The sequence below is a fragment of the Narcine bancroftii genome, chromosome 1 (genome assembly GCF_036971445.1).
Source record: "Narcine bancroftii isolate sNarBan1 chromosome 1, sNarBan1.hap1, whole genome shotgun sequence".
Classification (NCBI taxonomy): Eukaryota; Metazoa; Chordata; class Chondrichthyes; order Torpediniformes; family Narcinidae; genus Narcine; species Narcine bancroftii.
Window position 1 is genome coordinate 133,039,915 of NC_091469.1, and position 19,079 is coordinate 133,058,993.

At 41.6% G+C, this 19,079-nt stretch overlaps 1 protein-coding gene and 2 long non-coding RNA genes across 6 annotated transcripts in view; 2 read left to right on the forward strand and 1 right to left on the reverse strand.

The window, feature by feature from the left end:
* LOC138764416 (storkhead-box protein 2-like) overlaps nt 1-19,079 on the reverse strand; it is a 407,299-nt gene that overhangs the window by 371,443 nt on the left and 16,777 nt on the right. The gene's annotated exons all lie outside the window — the stretch shown is intronic.
* LOC138744368 (uncharacterized) lies at nt 703-6,826 on the forward strand. The gene is made up of 2 exons (XR_011345463.1): nt 703-1,003; nt 6,656-6,826. It is a non-coding gene; the product is annotated as an uncharacterized lncRNA (long non-coding RNA).
* LOC138744391 (uncharacterized) lies at nt 17,033-18,468 on the forward strand. The gene is made up of 2 exons (XR_011345514.1): nt 17,033-17,121; nt 18,201-18,468. It is a non-coding gene; the product is annotated as an uncharacterized lncRNA (long non-coding RNA).

Here is a 19,079-nt window from a genome sequence, read left to right on the forward strand (position 1 = left end):
CATCAATGTACAATGTTACATTTGTTCCCTACGCCATTGTCACCACTGTAAAAGCTTGTTGTTGCTCCCCCCTGTTTTTTGAGGGGCTTCCCCTCTGACTCAGTCCCTCAATGCCCAGTAACCAAACAACTATAGACTGTGGCCCTTTCCTACAACGCCCTCGCCTTGACTGCACCAAGCCTCAGTGAGTCTTTCAGCAAGTACTCCTGCAGCCTGGAATGTGTCATTTGGGAGCAAACCCTCAGCGATATCTCAGCCAACAGGTTTTGAGCAGACCAAAAGGCATCTTTCACCAAATTGATGATCTTCCCGCAGCTCTGGATATCTGTCTCTGCACTCGTCCTGGTGAGCTGCCCATAAATCAGAGATAAATCTTTTGTCATGTTGCACTGGGGAAGAACCGTGACAAAGACCCTAGCATCCTTCTCCATACACTTTTAGTGAATCTGCATTCGGTAAAGAGGTGTGAGACTGTGTCCTCTCCACTGCAGTCACCTCAGAGAAAAGTGCATTGTGGGTGATATTTCTGTTGTGCAGGAAGGATCTGACTGGGAGGGCTCATTTCATCGCTAGCCAGGTGCTTATTAATGAGCACTGACAATGAGACATTCCGCCAGATGACCTAAACAGGCTGCTCAAGGAACCATCCCACACTATTCATCAAGTACTTGTTTCTCAGTGTCTGAAGGACATTCTGTATTGATTACTGCCTAATGAACTTGTAGTCAAAGGTGTTTGTCAGGAAAAAATCTGTTCCGCAAAGGAGAAGTAATATGGCAAAGTCCAGATGACTGGGGCATTACATGACAATGGATCCAGGTCCAACCTTTGTGACGCCTAGGGAAGGTAGATCCTCAGAACATAATGGCACTTATATTGGATAGAGGGTCTGTGTTCCTCCTCACTGGAAGTCCAGAAGAGATGCTACAGGCTCATGATACAATTCAGCCAGCACATTTGTCTCAGGGTGACAATAGCAAATACCAGAGGATATCTATTCAAGGTGAGTGAAGGCAAGTTTAGTGGAGAAGTCAAAGAAAAGTATTTTACTTTTCTTCCACTATGGTGGATGCCTGGAGTGCAGTGCTTGGGGTAATAGTGGAGGATGGTACAAAAAGGGCATTCAAAATACTTTTAGATAGGCACATGGATGTAAAAAAAGATAGAGGGTTATGGGTGTGAGGTAGGGACGCATAAGATTGTTGTGGAGTAACTTTCCATAGATTGGCACAACATTTTGGACTGAAGAGCTTGTACTGTGCTGTAATGTTCTACATTCTACTTAGATCTGAGATGAAGAGAAATATCTGCATTCAGAGGGTGGTGAATCTATAGAATTTTCTACCAAGTGGCTAAATGTATTTAAGGAGACACAGTTTTCAAGACATAAAAGACATTGAGGTATACACGGAGAGAGTGGTGTTGAGATCAGCCAGGATTGAATTAAATGACACAACCGCCTCACAGAGTCAAACAGCCTACATCTCTCCTATTTTCTTTCTGCTTCTCCTATTTATTATTTCACCGCCAGACTGAAATGTTCCTGGCCAGCTTCTCATTCTCCATCTGACTTTGTGGATTTGGGGATTGGGGGGTGATGATGGTGTGGAGGTCAATCACCATCACCAAAAGAAACGAACTAGGCCCACGTACAATACTAAGGATACCTAGTCAGGATCCTCTGAAAGCAGGCACATTTAAATCACCTCACATTGATTCATCCAAAACATTATTTCCTGTAAAGTATTTTAGAAGAAGCACGTCTGGTCTCTGATTATTTAGATTGGTTTGTAGACCCTTAACAAGCCAACTTAAAATCCCTATACTTTGTTTAAATCATTTCACACCCTTGTCTTTATAAGCTATTGGGCCTCCCCACTCGGGAATTTTCCCCTTCTCCAATATTAACTTTGTGCTATTTTACCATCCTTTTTCATCCTCAATTGGCAACCATGCCTTCAACTTTCCTCCAGCTCTCCACCTCCCTCTCTTCTTTCGCAATCCTATTTGATCAATCCTCCACTTCATCCCATAATTACATCTGAATAATCTGGTGAAACCCCTGTGGTACTCTTTGCTGAATTCAAGGCACAATGTTATCCTTTTTTGTCAGTTATGACAAAATGGGATTATAAAGTATTATTATCTTTACACCTGGTTCCTTTGGGTGCAAAACGATACTTTTTCGGAGTGCTTATATGCTGCCTTCATAAGAATTTTAATCCCCCACTGGTATCAAAAATGCAACAGGTTCATATTACACTTTATTATCATGGAGCATTTTGCCCACGTCCCTGTCAACTTTAGATGGTTTTCCCCTTGCCAAGCAGATAACATGAACGAAAGAAGATTTTTTATTCATTGGGGTCAAGGAGCGCAATAAATGATAAAAACCAAACTTCAGAAGAGTGAAATAAATGTCTAAGTAGAATGAGGAGGCAATTCTAAACTTTAACCTCACAGCTTGTGGTATGTGAAAGGTTGGAGTAACTGAATGCAGGCAAAGAGTTTGATGGTTGGGGAAAGAAAAATTTCATTAAAAATTCTCCATAAATTTCAGTGTGTAGGGATTCCAGTGACATCATTTATCACTGGACATCTGACCTCTACCTTCGACCTGCAACGTTACCCCACCTAGCACCAACCTTACTACTTGTCTCCACTACATTAATCAGCAAATATTTCTTATAGATCCTCTGCTCAATCTAAGCTACAGACTGTTAGAAAGAGAAATAGTTAGATTTTACTTAGATGAGTAATTTTACTTTGCACACATTTAACCTAAAAAAATTATAAATTTTTAAGTGAAAATTTCAAACGGAATGCTCCCTTTAATTGGATTACATAATTTATGAATTCCAGTGCATATCTACCTTGTTTTTACATATATAACAATAAAATAATAATTATTATTATTACCACTTAACCACAATTATATTATCCTTGCTCCATAAACAGGCTCAAATGTAAGAACTTAAATCTGCATTCTTACACTTGAAAGGAACATGATCAATTGGGGAAGAGGTGGGGTAGAGGGAGTCAGAGCACCTGACATAACTTTAAGGACTTCAACCACTTCCAGACAAGTTTACTATCATCTGATTGCACAAGTACAACCCGACAAAACAGAGTTCTCCAGTCCTCAGTGCAAAACACAGACACACAACCAGACATACGCACGTTCAAACAATACATTCAGGACAAGTATTCAAATAAATAAATAGATATTGTTTTGTGATTATGAGAGTCTCGGAAACCCACACAATCGCAGGAAGCACGTGCAAACTCCACACAGGTGTGACCAGAGATCAAGATTAAACTCAAGCCCTTGGTGCTGTGAACAAACGACTCTGACTGTGCACCTAACTCAAACGATCATGGAGATGGAGGAATTAGGGACGAAGAGGATTGCAAGGCAAGGAGCAGACGGATCTGAAAACAACATAAGAATTTTTAAGTTAAGCCATTTGGGGAGTGATGTAGGCCTGAGCCTTGGGGTGAACTGTGATATTTGTTTACAATTTATCTCTCTCTTTTCTCAACATTGTTTGCTTTCTTCTGCTACCACCCAATACCATGAGGTATACTGGAACAAATTTATAGGTTCAGGTTATAGCTGTACACTACTGGTGGTATTGAGCAGGGGAGTCAGGAAATACAATCTACATTCACAATTTGAGCATCTAAGACAAAAACATTTTGATAAAAATATATTCAATAAATGAAGACCACCTGAACGCTTTAAGGACTACGTGCCCTAATTATTATTAAATACTTTCCCTTTTATAATTATAATTACTCATGAGATGTATTCTAATTCTCACTTGTAGCCCTGGGCCTGATGTAATCTTATTAGTTTAAAGGGGCCCAGCCAGCATTTATTGCACGGGTGGGGGGAAGAGTGTTGGGTGTAAGGCCACCCTCTGCTGGAAATCATGACACCCACATCATGACGTCACCCTTCCATATATAACCCTGTGTGTCAGTAGCTATGTTAGTCTAATAGAAGTAAAGGATGAGAAAGCATCAGGTCTTTGAGACTTAATTGAGTGAGTGCAGACACAACAGGTGTGTACTGAGATTTACACACATGACAGAATGTGTTGATATTAAATATGTGTTTCCTATGCAGAAATTAAGAACCAGATAAAAACAAACTGGCTATAAGCTATGAATATGTAACTGCTCCACATCTGGTGAACTGATTTCACAACACACTACAGCACACTGGAATTAAACAAGAACATTTACAATTGTTGGGGTTGAGTGTAATACACAAAAATGATGGAGAAACCCAGCAGGTAATGTAGCATCCACAAGAAATTAAAAACCTTCAACTTTAGGGTTCCAGCTTCAAATATTAGTTGCCCTTTACTTCTTAAGAATGCTGCGTGACCTGCAAAGTTTCTCCAGGACTTTTGTGTATTACACAATCTACAGCTCAAAGGCTTCTGAAATATTATTCCAGTCCATTCATGTGAAACTCAGAGATTCCAACACTTGGGACAAGAAGACGATGTTTTGGAGGAAGTAAATCCCAGATCCTACATGGTCAGAACAGAGGATGGTCAAATACTGAGGAGGAATCGAAAGAGCCTGCTGAAAATGCAAGAGACATTGCAGGAACAGACAAATGCAGATGATCTAGCCTGCAGAGCAACAGAGGAAACACCACCAGTGCTGGACAGTAATGGAACAGCAGAGCCGACAGAAGTACCTGTGTTGAGAAGATCCACTCGCATTATCAAAGCACCTGATAGGCTGAATCTCTAAAGAAAATGAACTGCACACTTAAAAAGTTTGTACTGTTGATGTTTTTGTTCATGTTTAACTTTAAATTGAAATGAATACTTTATTACCATGTAATGTTGCCAGATTGAACATCTTAAGGAAAGGGGATGTGGTAATTAGGAGTTGGTGGTCCTTGTGTCCACTAGAGGGTATCGGAGACAGAATGTCCCACCTCGGGCTAGATGCAAAATGGATGTGTCCCACAAAGTCGAGAGTTGATAATGAAATATAAATAATAGAAAATAACCCAGGTTTCTTTATCACAATAGAAGAAGCATCACACATTCAGTCCTTAGAAATTTCTAATATCCAGAATTCATTTGCCTTGCAACACCTTCCTGTGGAGTGTCTGCACTGAACATTTAAAATCTGCAATTAATGATCATTTTAGCCTAAAATTCACCTGGATTCTCACTTGCCTATTGATAAATCTATTGGGTACCTGTTACTACACCTCTAAAATAAATGCCCTGGAGAAACTCAGCAAGTCAAACAGTGCACTTTTAGTAGCAAAGATACATAACCAATGTTTCAGGCTTGAGTCCTTCATCAAGGTATGTGCCCAAACAAAATGGTGGGAAAGGAGAGACAGGGGAGAAGCACAATCTCACATGCAGGAGGTAATAGGTGGATGTAATAATGGTTTCCACCTTTGTCTTCAGCGCTCCTGCAGTATCCACATCCATAAACTCCAGTCCAACCGAGCTCCAAATGCACATCTCTGACATGATCAGGAAGCCTCCAGAACCCTCTCACATCTCAGATCCAATACCTAGTTCCCCTTCAGCCAGTTTTGAGCCAGACTTCAGCAGCCCACAGCCTGTGTGGGTTCCTCACCTTGTGTCACCCACAGCCCTCTACCTGTGTGTTCTTCAGCCTCAGAGCCCTTCACTGGTCTGCCACCAAGGCCAGCATCCCTTAGGTCATCTCCTCTGTTTCTCTTTCTCAAACTGGAAGTGGTCTCTCTGTTTTCTGGTGCCCTTCACCAGTCCTCAGCTTCCCTGGAGTCTGCAACTCCTCGTGGTCACTGCAGACCATAGGTGCTGTTATCTTAGGCCTAGACACTGTGGTCACAGGTTTTTAAAATTAACCTCCTTTAACTGGCCATTTAAAGCCTCCACAGGGCCATCAACAGTTGCACTGGGCAGTTGGACCCCACAAGGAGTGCTGAATCTTCTGTCCTCACTCTCCATAAGACTGCACCAACAGCAGTGTTGCTATTAGAGTAGCTCTGGCATATACAGCACAAGGTATTCCATTCAATATTCCTTAGAACATAGAGCATGAATCAGGATAAACAGGAAGAGCCCCTTCATCTCACCATGTCTGCACAGAACGTGAAGAAAATCTAACTAACCCCATTTGCTTCCATTCGCTCCCTGTGCATGTGTTCATCTAAAAGCTTCTCAAAAGTTGCTATTGTGTCTGGTTCTACTCCCTTCCCAGCCAGTGCATTTCTAGATACCTCCCACTTGATGTGTCAAATGTGCTTTGCTCTCTCTCTCTCTCTCTCTCTCTCTCTCTCTCTCACCTTAAATGTATATTCTCTCATATTTGACATTTCCACCCAGAAATAAAAAGACCCTGATTCTCTATCTGACCTATTCCTCTCATATATTTCTCTCTGTTGCCTTCTGACATTCCTGAGAAAACAATGCGAGATTCTCTAACGTTGCCTTGTAGCCAATACATTCCAACCCAGATAACATCCTGGTGAACCTTTTGTGCCCCCTCTCCAATGTGGCCGAACAAAAGATGATAAAGCAACATGACCTCGCAACTTGTATACTCTGCCCTGACGGATGAAGGCAAACATGCTGCGAGGCTTCCTCACCACCCTCTCCATTTGTGTCATCACTTTCAGGAATCCACGGATTCGCACCTCAAGGCATCAGTACTCTGGGATGAGAGCCAGCAAGATCCGATATATAATAAAATCTCTATTATCTGGAATTCAAGCAACCAGCAGCCTCAAGCAACATGTGAAAAAAAAAATCAAGGATAATAAATAGGTAAAAAAGACAAAAGTTTAAAATTGTTGCACCCAGCGATTAATTTGTTAATCACACAAAACATAATCTCAGGCACCCAGCAAATTCACTTTTCTGGCATCGACCAATCCCCATAGGTGCCAGATACAGGGTTTTTTTTTACTATATTCCTAATTTATGGCACCATGCATTGGTCTTCCACAGACAAAATGAATTATGTCAGCTTATAATAAAACTGGTGACAGCCTTTATAAAGCTTGTTAGTAGTTTCATGCATTTATTTCACAAAAGGTGAACATAAGTGGCCCACCAAAAATGCATTGGTTTGAACTAAAAGCAAAACACTTCTTGGTGGGGTAATATTAGAAGGAAGAAGAGTCTCTGCAAGAAACAATGTGTCATATGTCTATAAAAAGCTTCAGTTGGAGGAATTAATGGTTAAGTTAACAAGAACGACTGCAGATGCTGGAACCTGGAGGAACTCAACGGGTCAGGCAGCATCCATGGAAGGCAATGGACAGTCATTGTTTTGGGCCAAAACACTTGATCAGGAATGACGAAGGGTTCCCAATGAAAGATTCTGTCCCAAGACACTAACTGTCTATCGCATTCCCTGGGTACTCCGAGCTCCCCCTGCATTTTGTATGATGCTTGAGTTAGTGTTGATACTGGCTCACTGCTTTCACTGATGTGGGCAATAATGTGTTGCAGGTTGCAGGCGTTGCTACACCCAGGTGTCTGAAGGGTTGGAATCTGTGCAGCCAGTTGTGCATGGGAATTAACTGGTGAGAGGTATGAGTGCAAGTGAGACCTGTATCAGCTAGGTATTCTAACTTTAATCTCTTCATCGTTGCTCCTCCTTTTCCTGTAAGAAGTTGTGACAAATCAAAAAAAGTGGCAGGTCCAAGAGTTTTTATCCTCAAACTAAGTAACAGACAGGAACAAACATAATGGGAATGAAATATGGAAAAGCAAACACATTTGAGTGGTTTTTTTCCACTTAACCACAGTGTCAACAGAATCCTGTGTTTTACCTGGGAATTAAATATTCAGAACCAGCTCTTCAGCGCATGACGTCCTGCTTTGTGGAAACTGCCAAAATGTTTGGCCTGGAAGTCAGCCTGAAGAAAACTGAGGTCCTCCATCAGCCAGCTCCCCACCATGACTACCAGCCCCCCCACATCTCCATCGGGCATACAAAACTCAAAACAGTCAACCAGTTTACCTATCTCGGCTGCACCATTTCATCAGATGCAAGGATCGACAATGAGATAGACAACAGACTCGCCAAGGCAAATAGCGCCTTTGGAAGACTACACAAAAGAGTCTGGAAAAACAACCAACTGAAAAACCTCACAAAGATAAGCGTATACAGAGCCGTTGTCATACCCACACTCCTGTTCGGCTCCGAATCATGGGTCCTCTACCGGCATCACCTACGGCTCTAGAACGCTTCCACCAGCGTTGTCTCCACTCCATCCTCAACATTCATTGGAGCGCTTTCATCCCTAACGTCGAAGTACTCGAGATGGCAGGGGTCGACAGCATCGAGTCCACGCTGCTGAAGATCCAGCTGCGCTGGGTGAGTCACGTCTCCAGAATGGAGGACCATCGCCTTCCCAAGATCATGTTATATGGCGAGCTCTCCACTGGCCACCATGACAGAGGTGCACCAAAGAAAAGGTACAAGGACTGCCTAAAGAAATCTCTTGGTGCCTGCCACATTGACCACCGCCAGTGGGCTGATATCGCCTCAAACCGTGCATCTTGGCGCCTCACAGTTTGGCGGGCATCAACCTCCTTTGAAGAAGACCGCAGAGCCCACCTCACTGACAAAAGACAAAGGAGGAAAAACCCAACACCCAACCCCAACCAACCAATTTTCCCCTGCAACCACTGCAATCGTGTCTGCCTGTCCCGCATCGGACTTGTCAGCCACAAACGAGCCTGCAGGTGACGTGGACATTTACCCCCTCCATAAATCTTCATCCGCGAAGCCAAGCCAAAGAAAGAAATATGCTACTGCTTTCAACAGCCAAGTTCAATGAGTTTTCTAAAGATTGAATGAATTTTCAGCAAATGTCATGAAAGATTAAGGAACTGGTGAATTTAAGCAATGTCTAATGACACCTGATATAAACTGGTAGCCACTTTTGCCATTAGCACAAAATCTATCCAAAAGAAAAAAATGGTGCACAGCATCAATAGGATAAAATCAGGTCTAATGCTTTGGCACCTATTATGGTCATCATTTAAATGTAAATGTCCCTTCCTGCTGCTGGTAAAAATATAGTCACATGAGTGACCTTAATATAAATGTCCATTACTAGTATGCATCAATCCTGTCAACATCCATTGTTCTTATCCAAGGTGTGGTGGGAACACAAGTGGAGTGTGTCAAGGGATAGTGACCGTGAACTCTAGATGACTTTCTCTCTGTAACCTAGGGGTCTTTATGGTAATTATTGCCCAACTACTGCTAGCTCTGCTGGGATCAAAAGCCCCACACACTTTTTCTAGTCAAACTATTTAACATGGTGAGGAAAGGTGAAGGTTATTAGGGGAAACGTAACTAAATATACGCATAATTGTTTGCTTCTTCCAAACCCTTTCCCTCAGATGTCTAACCTGCCAGTTTTGAAGTGAATACAGTGGGTCATAGCTCGAGGAAATGCATTTTGAAACTGGTTTTAATCAGGAGCACAGGAAAGGAAACCAAAACTTAGAAGTAGCCCTTCAAGTTACAGCCTTATATAAAAACAAAGTATTTTAAGTACAATCTAGACACGTACAGTCAATTAAAACAGAACCATGGAAAAATAGTAAAAAAGATTTAATTTTAAAAACAAGAGTAATGCCCTCAATTACCAGAGGGACGGCGTGGTTGGTGTAGTGGTTAGCGCAATGCCTTTACAGCGCCAGCAATCAGGACCGGGGTACAAATCCCGTGCTGTCTCTAAGGTGTTTGTACCTGCATGGGTTTTTTCCCAGGGGCTCTGGTTTTCTCCCACTGTTCAAAATGTGGGGGGGGGGAGGGGGGGGGTGGAGGGTGTAAATTAGGCGGCACGGACTCAAGTGCCGGAAGGGCCTGTTTCTGTGCTATCTGTCTAAATTTAAATTTTAAATTAAAAAAAAAACCCTAGCTTAATATATCATTTGCTGCTGAGAAGGTAGCAATGACAATAAATTCATGCAAAGGTGTAGAGAAGGGTGGCAAATTCTTATTGTAACAATTTGCTACTGTGGAATATATCTACACATTGAAAATATTAACTAAAACAGGCATTAGTGTAAAAAAGGAATTGCTGATTAATATGTATGTATAAAGCTAAATATCTTCTCATATTGACTAAGATTATAAAGGTTTAGGATGGTAATGATTCAGGGAAATAAAACTCAAATAGCCTGCTTTCACACCACATCTATCTTTTTGGAACAAGGAACAGAAAATGGAATATTGTGATATGGTTAACACAGGAGTTAGCAAAATGCTTTTACAGGTTTGAATCCACCGCTGCCTGTAAGAGTTTATAAGTTTGCCCCATGTCCTGCGTGGGTTTTCTCCGGATGCTCCAGTTTCCTCCTACCCTCCAAAACATACAGGTTTGCTTGATTTATCAATTATAATTGAGCTGCTTGGGTTTCATTGGGTCGGAAGGACCTTCCACTCTATTGCTGCTTGGAATTTGCAGAACTTTATAAAAATCTTTGAGATTTGGCATTGTATCATTATTTTTTTTTAATTCTGCTTTCATTGGGTCTTCGTAGACCAAAAAAAATCTCTTTTGAAATACTTTTATAAAATTCTGTAGATCCAAAACACCAATAGTTACAGGATATGATGTGAATCCACTTTTACACATTTACAACCACGAGTTCCCTCTCAAGATTAAAACAAGAGGACATGAGTTAAGAATTAAGGGGCAGAGGTTTAGAGGTAACATGAGGGGAAACTTCTTTACTCAGAGAGTGGTAGCTGTGTGGAATGATCTTTCGGGAGAAATAGTGGCGGCGGAGTCAATTGTATTATTTAAGAAAAGGTTGGACAGGTATATGGATGAGAAGAAGATGGAGGGTTATGGGCATTGTCCAGGGAGGTGGGGCTAGAAAGGGGTGTTTGGTTCGGTGCAGACTAGAAGGGCCTAATGGCCTGTTTCCGTGCTGTAATTGTTATGTTATGTTATGTTAAAGATAAATAGGCATTTCGTTGCAAGATCAAATGGAACTATCAGGAAAAAAATAAAACTTCATTAACAATGGAAAATTTTTAAATAAGTTGAGTCCTTGTCATATATGGAAGAAATATTACTTTTGAAATAGATTATATTAATTGTTTTTAACATCTTTGTTAATTCCTTGCTTAAAAGATAAGTTGTACATTTAAACCTGAATGATAGGTGGAGTATTCACTTACTAAAAAAAGTTTGATACTAATAAAAAAAATACAAACAAAACACATCTAATAGACCTGATGAGTAATCTGTTTCACATGCCAATTATCAAACATTCATCACAAAACTCTAAGATTGTTGTTAAACCCATCAAGGGCATCATTGTCTAACTGGGGATAAAGTGTACCACCATTATGCCTGCGTGCATGTCCAGCATCTGAACATCCAGTAGTACTTCCAGTGTGATGCTTCATTTTGGGGCTGAGATTCCCCCTTAAATCACTGCATTGGTGATTTAATGTGTAGATAACCCTGCAATTTGAAAGGTGCTACCCAGGTGCTGGAATTTGAAAGGGGCTATTGACTCCAGATAACTTTCAGAAATGGCCTCAGCTTTAAAAGCATAAAGCAGGATGACCATCCAGCATTGAGGTGGGCAACAAAAGTGGAAAAGTCAAAGTCCTAGGCCAACAAACCTCACAAATATTTCATCATGAATATCTGGGTACTGTCACCTAAATTGGGAGAACTCCCCCAAGTCTTATCCCATCTGCCAAGTCCCATTGATCTTCACCCAGTCTTCCATGACCGTCCCACCCATGAACCTATCAAAATTCTTAAATGTTAAAATTGAGGTCTCCTTTCCCACTTCAGCTGGCAACTCATTCCACACTTCCACCAATCTCTATGTGAAGAAGTTCCCCCTAATATTTCCCTTAAACTTCTCCCTTTCACTCTTAACCCAGGTCCTCTTGTTTGTATCTCACCTACCCTCAGTGGAAAAAGCCGACCCGCATTTACTGTCTCTATCCCTCACAATGTTAAATACCTCTATCAAATCTCCCCTCATTCTTCTACACTCCAGGCAATAAAGTCCTAACCTGTTTAACCTTTGCCTGTAACTCAGTTCCTGAAGTCCTGGCAACATCCTAGTAAATCTTCTCTCCACTCTTTCAACCTATTGATATCTTTCCTGCAGTTAGGTGACCAAAACTGCTCACAATACACCAAATTTGACCTCATCAATATCTTATGCAACTTTACCATAACATCCCACCTCCTATACTCAATACTTTGATTTATGAAGGCCAAAAAGGCCAAAATGCCAACCCTATCTACCTGTGATACTACTTTAAAGAACTAGGTATCTGTACTTCCAGATCCCTCTGTTTTACCGCTCTCCTCAGTTCCTTACCATTTACTGTGCATATCCTTTCTTGGTTTGTCTTTCCAAAAATGCAACACCTCACACTTGTCTGCATTAAATTCCATCTGCCATTTTTCAGTCCATTTTTCCAACTGGTCCAGATTCCTCTGCAAGCTTTGAAAACCTTCCTCGCTGTCCACAAGGCCTCCAATCTTATTGTTACCTGCAAACTTGCTGATCCAATTGACCACATTATCATCCAGATCATTGATATCAATGACAAACAACAACCATGGCATAGTGGTATGTATGACTGAGGTAGGTTGCTGTGTGAGTTGGAGGGAAGCTGTGAGTGTTATTGTTCCTATGGAGCATTTGGTGAAGAACCAATGCCATCTCATCTCAGTATTTGATAAGAAAAAAAAACTTGTTCTTGGTGGTAGGAGTCATGGGTTTGGAAGGTCCTGTTGATGTAGCTTGGCACTTTGAAGCTAGATGGTCACTTGTAAAGGAACAGAGATATCTTGCTGGAAACCAAGAGGTTGAAGTGATTGCACTTTGTGTGCACAGTTTTGGGCTCCTGATCTGAAGAAGGCTGTTCCCTTCATAGAGATATTTCAGAGAAGATTGACAAGATGGTAGAGAGATTGGGTCAATTAGGTTAATACTTACTCATATTTGAGAAGAATAGGAGGATCTCATAGAAACCCTCAGAAGGCGAACAAAAGTGGACAGGATAAGTGAAGGAAGGACTATGACCCTGGGGTCATAGTCTAAGGGTAAAAGGTAAACCATATAAGACTGAGATAAGGAGAAATTTATTTTTGTAGCATAGACATCAATTGAAGTTGAATCATTAAATATATTTACTGTATATAAGGAGTTAGATATTGTTTTTAGGGCTCTGGAATCAAAAGGTTGCAGAGAAAGATGGATTAGGGCTCTGAAATGAATCATTAGTTATTGCAGGGCAGGCTGATCAAATGGAGAGGAAGAGAAGGCATCTGGGCCTTGTTATCCATGTTTCTAATTTATTTCTAAATTAGCCTGTCAGTGATCTGTTCTTGTCACCTTGGCATTTATGTGGCTGGTCCAGTTAATGACAACCAGAGGTTGATGATGGAGGACCTGCCCACGGTAATGGTAGTGAATACCAGGGATAGGTGGTAGAACATTGTCATTGGAGATGGTTATTATCTGTAACGCGGAGGTTATTTGCCACTAACCAGCCAACTCTTGAGTGCTGCCCGGGTCTTGCTGCATACTGACCACGAGGGCTTCATTTGCTGAGGAGTTCCTGATGGAACTAAACATTGCACAATCATCGGTGAAAATCCCCTCTTCCTTAAGATGGAAAAGAGGTTCTTGGTGAAGTAACTGCTGATGGGTGGACTCAGGAGTCAGGACATTGCCCTGAAAATGCCACCAGACTGCAGTGGTATATTCTGCTCAGTGGATTGTGGGATTTCTTAGTTGTGCCTTGTTCATGTTGCTTTGATGTTTCGTATGCCTGCATAACTCTATGACAGCTTTGCATCTCATATTTTAGATTTACCTGGTGCTTATCCTGTCTTGCCCCTGTGTGCTGGTTATTGAACTCGTGTTGATGGTTTGGTTCACTTGTGGTGTTGAAGAGAGAGAGAGAGAGGAATGGCATTTATGATGTTACTGCTTTTTGAAGATGTACTGCTACTGATTATTGATAGCATTTCACGTCTGCCTGATTTTTGTTCTGAATCTATCCTATTTTGATCAATGGTAGACCTGCGCAACATGATGAAGAGTGTGTATGATGTGAAAACGGGACTTTGACTCCAAAAGGACTATGCAGCATAATAATGCCATCAAAAACCATCTCTTCCCCTCCACTTGCTCCCCACCCACATCACCTGAGGCTGAGTCTTCTGGCACCTGTGTAAAAGTGGATTCATATCATATCCTGTGAATCATTTGCGACCTGCCGTAGGCCCCAATCTGACAGGTAGCTCAGTCAATAATGATCCTACTAAGTCAGTGCTGGTGATGGACACTGAATTTCTCCACCCAGAGTACTTCGCTTCACCCTACGGTCACCAGCACAGATTCCTCATGCTAAGGAAAGTGATGGTTGGTAAGAGCTCCTTGCCTTGGTAATGGTAGTGAATACCAGGGATAGGTGGCCTTGCCTTTATTTTGTCATAGAGAGAGAAAACACAGAAACAAGTCCTTTAGCCCCATGCCACTCAAGCACATTAAACTTTAATTAATACCATTTTTTGCTCTCCACATTTATGGGGACTGCAGTCAGTGCAGAGGAATCCAAGGTCTACATCCTTGCGCTGTGGCCACTGAGGTCTAAATGCTGGAACTCCCTGCCCAACTTTACTGCTGGACAATCTTCACTAGAAGGAATGCAGCAGCTCAAAAAGATCTTCGCCATCTTCTCAATTTGCAAAGAACATATGCTCTCTGTTAGCATGAGGGCGGTTTAGCAAAAAAAAACTCAAGGAATTACTTGAACACAATGGAGATAAAGCATAATTCATGGAAATAAATGAAGACTGCATGGGAAGACTGCATGGGAAGAGCATGGGAAGACTGCATGGGAAGACTGCATGGAAAGACTGCATGGGAAGACTGCATGGGAAGAGCATGAGAAGACTGCATGGGAAGACTGCATGGGAAGACTGCATGGGAAGAGCATGGGAAGACTGCATGGGAAGACTGCATGGGAAGAGCATGGGAAGACTGCATGGGAAGAGCATGGGAAGACTGCATGGGAAGACTGCATGGGAAGACTGCATGGGAAGACTGCATGGGAAGACTGCATGGGAAGACTGCATGGGAAGACTGCATGGGAAGACTGCATGGGAATTCTGCATGGGAAGACTGCATGGGAAGACTGCATGGGAAGAGCATGGGACGAGCAGGCCAATGCCTTCAGAGTAGTTCTTCTTTGGCTTGGCTTCGCGGACGAAGATTTATGGAGGGGGTAATAGCATGGGAATAATAGGTGGTGACATTCCCTTCTGCCTGATGTTTCAATGATTTGCTTGTAAAACTCCTTCCATCCAACCTCCTCTCCTTTAAGGAAAAAAACTGTTTAACAGTGCTTTTGGGTCAAGTCAGTGTCAAGGTCAAATTGGCTTTCGTTAATGTTTCTGTTTAGGTAGTAAATATGTGTGAGAGATCAGTATCACTGATCTAGAAGAGAAGTGAGGATTGTGAGAGATGAGTAAACTTGACTTAAAAATATGAAAGATGGGGAAACTAGTGCAGACACGTGGAGTGATGGATTAAACCAGTATGAACAGGCTAAGCATGGAAATTAGGATGCAGGAAGCAGAGTCAGCCTCTGTAAGATAAGAACCTTCTTGTCCTTTCCACAGGATCAGTGAGCCCACCGTATGAATAAGATAAGGAGAGGTAAGGAATAATAGAATGTAAGGAAGTTGAGATAGTCTGGATGAGATAAGGGTCTCCTAGCCCTAGACAGAAGTACCAAGTTCTACATATATAATTAGTAAGCCATACACAGATTTATCAAGTTAGGCATATTTAATTAGTAAACCCTGGACAGGATTAGCGAGCTCTGCATATGAAGGGACTGTAGCTCTGAGAGTTGGAAAGGTGTGAATGGGGACAAGGGCAAGGTTGTGAATAAGGACAATGGGGATAATGACATGAGAAGATACCCCCTGGTCCTCCAAGTCCACTAAAACTGCACGTAGGCAGGAAGGATTGCCTATGCCAAACCCATCCAGGGGGCAGAAGAATGTAAGGGGGAGGGTATTCTGATACTGAAATTCACTGTATAAAAGTTGGGTGAGCCCCAGTGTATGTGTGTATTCCCAGGGTAAGGGGAAGCACCCAACTTTGCATTGTTGTTATAATAAATGTTCTTTGTTCTCAATTTTTGTCTCGAGCAATTTCTGTTAAGGTACTTCTATTTCTAACATATGTAAAAGCATGTGTTTTTTTAACTTTGCTGGGGATTCAGTGAAATGAGGCAGTCAATTCTCCTACAGGAGATCACAATTTTATGGTTTATTGCACATTGATTATAATGCACTCAAAAATGAGCTTAACCAAAGCCATCTGATGGAAATTGTCAACAGCAACTACATTAGTAAAGAACCTTTACCTTCAGTATAGGCTTTCTCATGGTGTCCCACAAAAATGTTGCCAGACAAAACTTGAAAGTGAGCCACAAGGAGTCTTCAGGGAAGCTGATCTAAATCTTCCTCCAAGAGGTGAGTTTTCAGCAACACTTTTAACAGAAAGAAAATGTGGTCGCCAAGTAGAGAGGCTTTAAGAGCTCAAGGTATTACCAGCTGAAGGCACAATGAACATGGTGACATAATTAAATTCAGTGATTCCTTAGAAACCAAAAATAGAAAACTGCATACCCTCTAGATCAGCCATTCTCAACCTTTTGGCCCACTTAGGACTCTGCTCAAAGTTTATGAGCCCCTTTCCCTATGAAGCAGTCAAGTTTTGGTTTCTTCCATCATTATCTCCTACTAACTACATAAAAATATTTATGACGCATGAGGTGAAAAGAAAACAAGGCTTTTATTTAAATATGCTCAGGTCCCCAGGGGGCTACTGGGTCCCTATTGAGAATAGGCTGCTCTAGACAAATCTCCTGGGCTTGATCAGATATATTCAAGGACATGTGGGAAGCTACAGGGGAAATTGAGGTGACCTGGTTGTGATTTATGACATCATGAAGTGCAGGGGAGGTGCCAGGAGACAGGTGGGTGGCAGATGCTGTGCCTTTAGTCAAGAAAGGCTGCTGAGAAAAGCCAGGGAACTACAGGTCAGAGACCCTAACATCTGTAGCTGATAAATTACTACTGCACATTCTGAGGCAGAAGATATACATGGAATTGGATGGACAAGGACTGATCAGGGACAGTCAGCACGGTTTTCCCAAGTGAGAGGTCATGTCTCATAAATAGGATGTTTTTCGCAGATGTGATCTGAAAGATAAATGAGGGCAGAACTGTTAATGTATGGGTCAGCACAACATCGAGGGCCAAAGGGCCTGAACTGTGCTGCTGTGTTCCATGTTCTATATTAAAACTCCTGGTGTGTGGAATTCAAGTAACCAACAAAAAAATTGAGGAAAATAAATTTTAAAATTTAAAATAAACATAAAATAGGTTAAAAAAAAACGCAAGATTAAAATTGTAAAAGTATATGTTCTCCAAAGTAACACATACATCTTCGGTGAAGATGGGAGCAAATCTTCAGCCAGTGGAATGCTTAGGTCATGCTTTACTCAGAGCAGATTTTTGAATAAAGTTGTGTGAAAAGGCAATGGTGTCGCCCAGGTAGAAGTACTGGTTGATGCCACTCGCCATTGGAGTGACTCTTTTAGTGTGTCCTCATCTCTGCTTAGTAAGAGTTGCCTCTGTCAGAGGCTTCATAATGTAAACTTGGGGAAGGGGGAAGAACCTGCCGACGCAGCGATGGTTGAATAGTTTCAAAGAATGTGAGTGTAAATAAAGTAAAATGCTTTAGGGTTTAACTATTCATGCAAGTGAAGTTTGTTTCGTGTCAGTAACATATTTTTGTCTTTTAAGCTATTTATTCTGAATGCAGGTGCATGGGTTAGGCCTTATAAGAGTGAGTCTCAAACAACCAGAAAAGTTGCATATCCGGCATCTACCAATCCCTGTAGGTGCCAGCTAAAAGGGGTTTTGCTGTCTATGGATTTCAGCAAAGCATTTGATAGGGTTCTGCATGGTAGGCTGAGTCAGACAGTTGGTGTTTTTCATCAATGATTTAGATAAAAATGTACATGGCTTGATTAGCAAGTTTGCAGATCAAACGGATGATCCTATCGTTCAGACTTTTGACTGATGTCTTTTATTAAAATGACCTACGTTTCAGATATTGGAAGATGATGGTGATGGTGACGATGACTCTTTACCGATCAGAATGATGGGTCAGGTGCTCAATCCAACTCCTCTTCCATGCTTTCCTTTCATTGGCCCTACAGGACCTTGAGTTCCGAACACGTCGGTCTGGGAGTGTGAGGTGGAATTAGAGTGGCTGGCCACACCAGACGGAGCAAAGGTGGTCAACAAAGCGATTCCCCAACCTGCACTCAGTGTTCCTGATATACAGAAGGAGCAATAAACTTTAATTCCACTTCCTATTCCTATCCTGACAAGTGTGTCCATTTCATATTGTACTGCCAGGATGACGCTATATGCAACTTGGAGGAACAGCACCTTATGCAGTACAACTCTGAAATGGTCGGGACTGGGCCTTTTTCAGATCAACGATATTTTCGGATAACTTGTCAATTTTTAAAAACAGTCCAGTAGCAACAACAAATCATTTGTAACAGTGTTTAAACAACAACAAACAACAAGGGAAGGCTTTTAAAGCATGAACTATTGTTTAATTCTCACCAAAAGACCATCTGAACAAAATAAGATCAATCAACTCCAAAAATTCAAAATTCTACTCAGAGGTTTTTTCAAACTTCCAAAATTCTTTCAACCTGTAACGTCAATTTAGCTCCGGAAAAATATTCAGTTAACTGAGGACTTCTGATATGTTTCAGATATCCTCACTTATCCAAAACTTTTCAGAGGTGAAATGACATCATTTTGCCTTCAAATTTTTCGGATAAATGAGGATTTCTAATTTTTCTGAATTCCTCACGTAGAGCTTGTCGAAAGAATCAAAGACTTGTTGATCCAAACCAAGGCTTTTATTAGCAAAAGACAGGAGCTCTTCACAGGTGGCCGACCAGTCCGG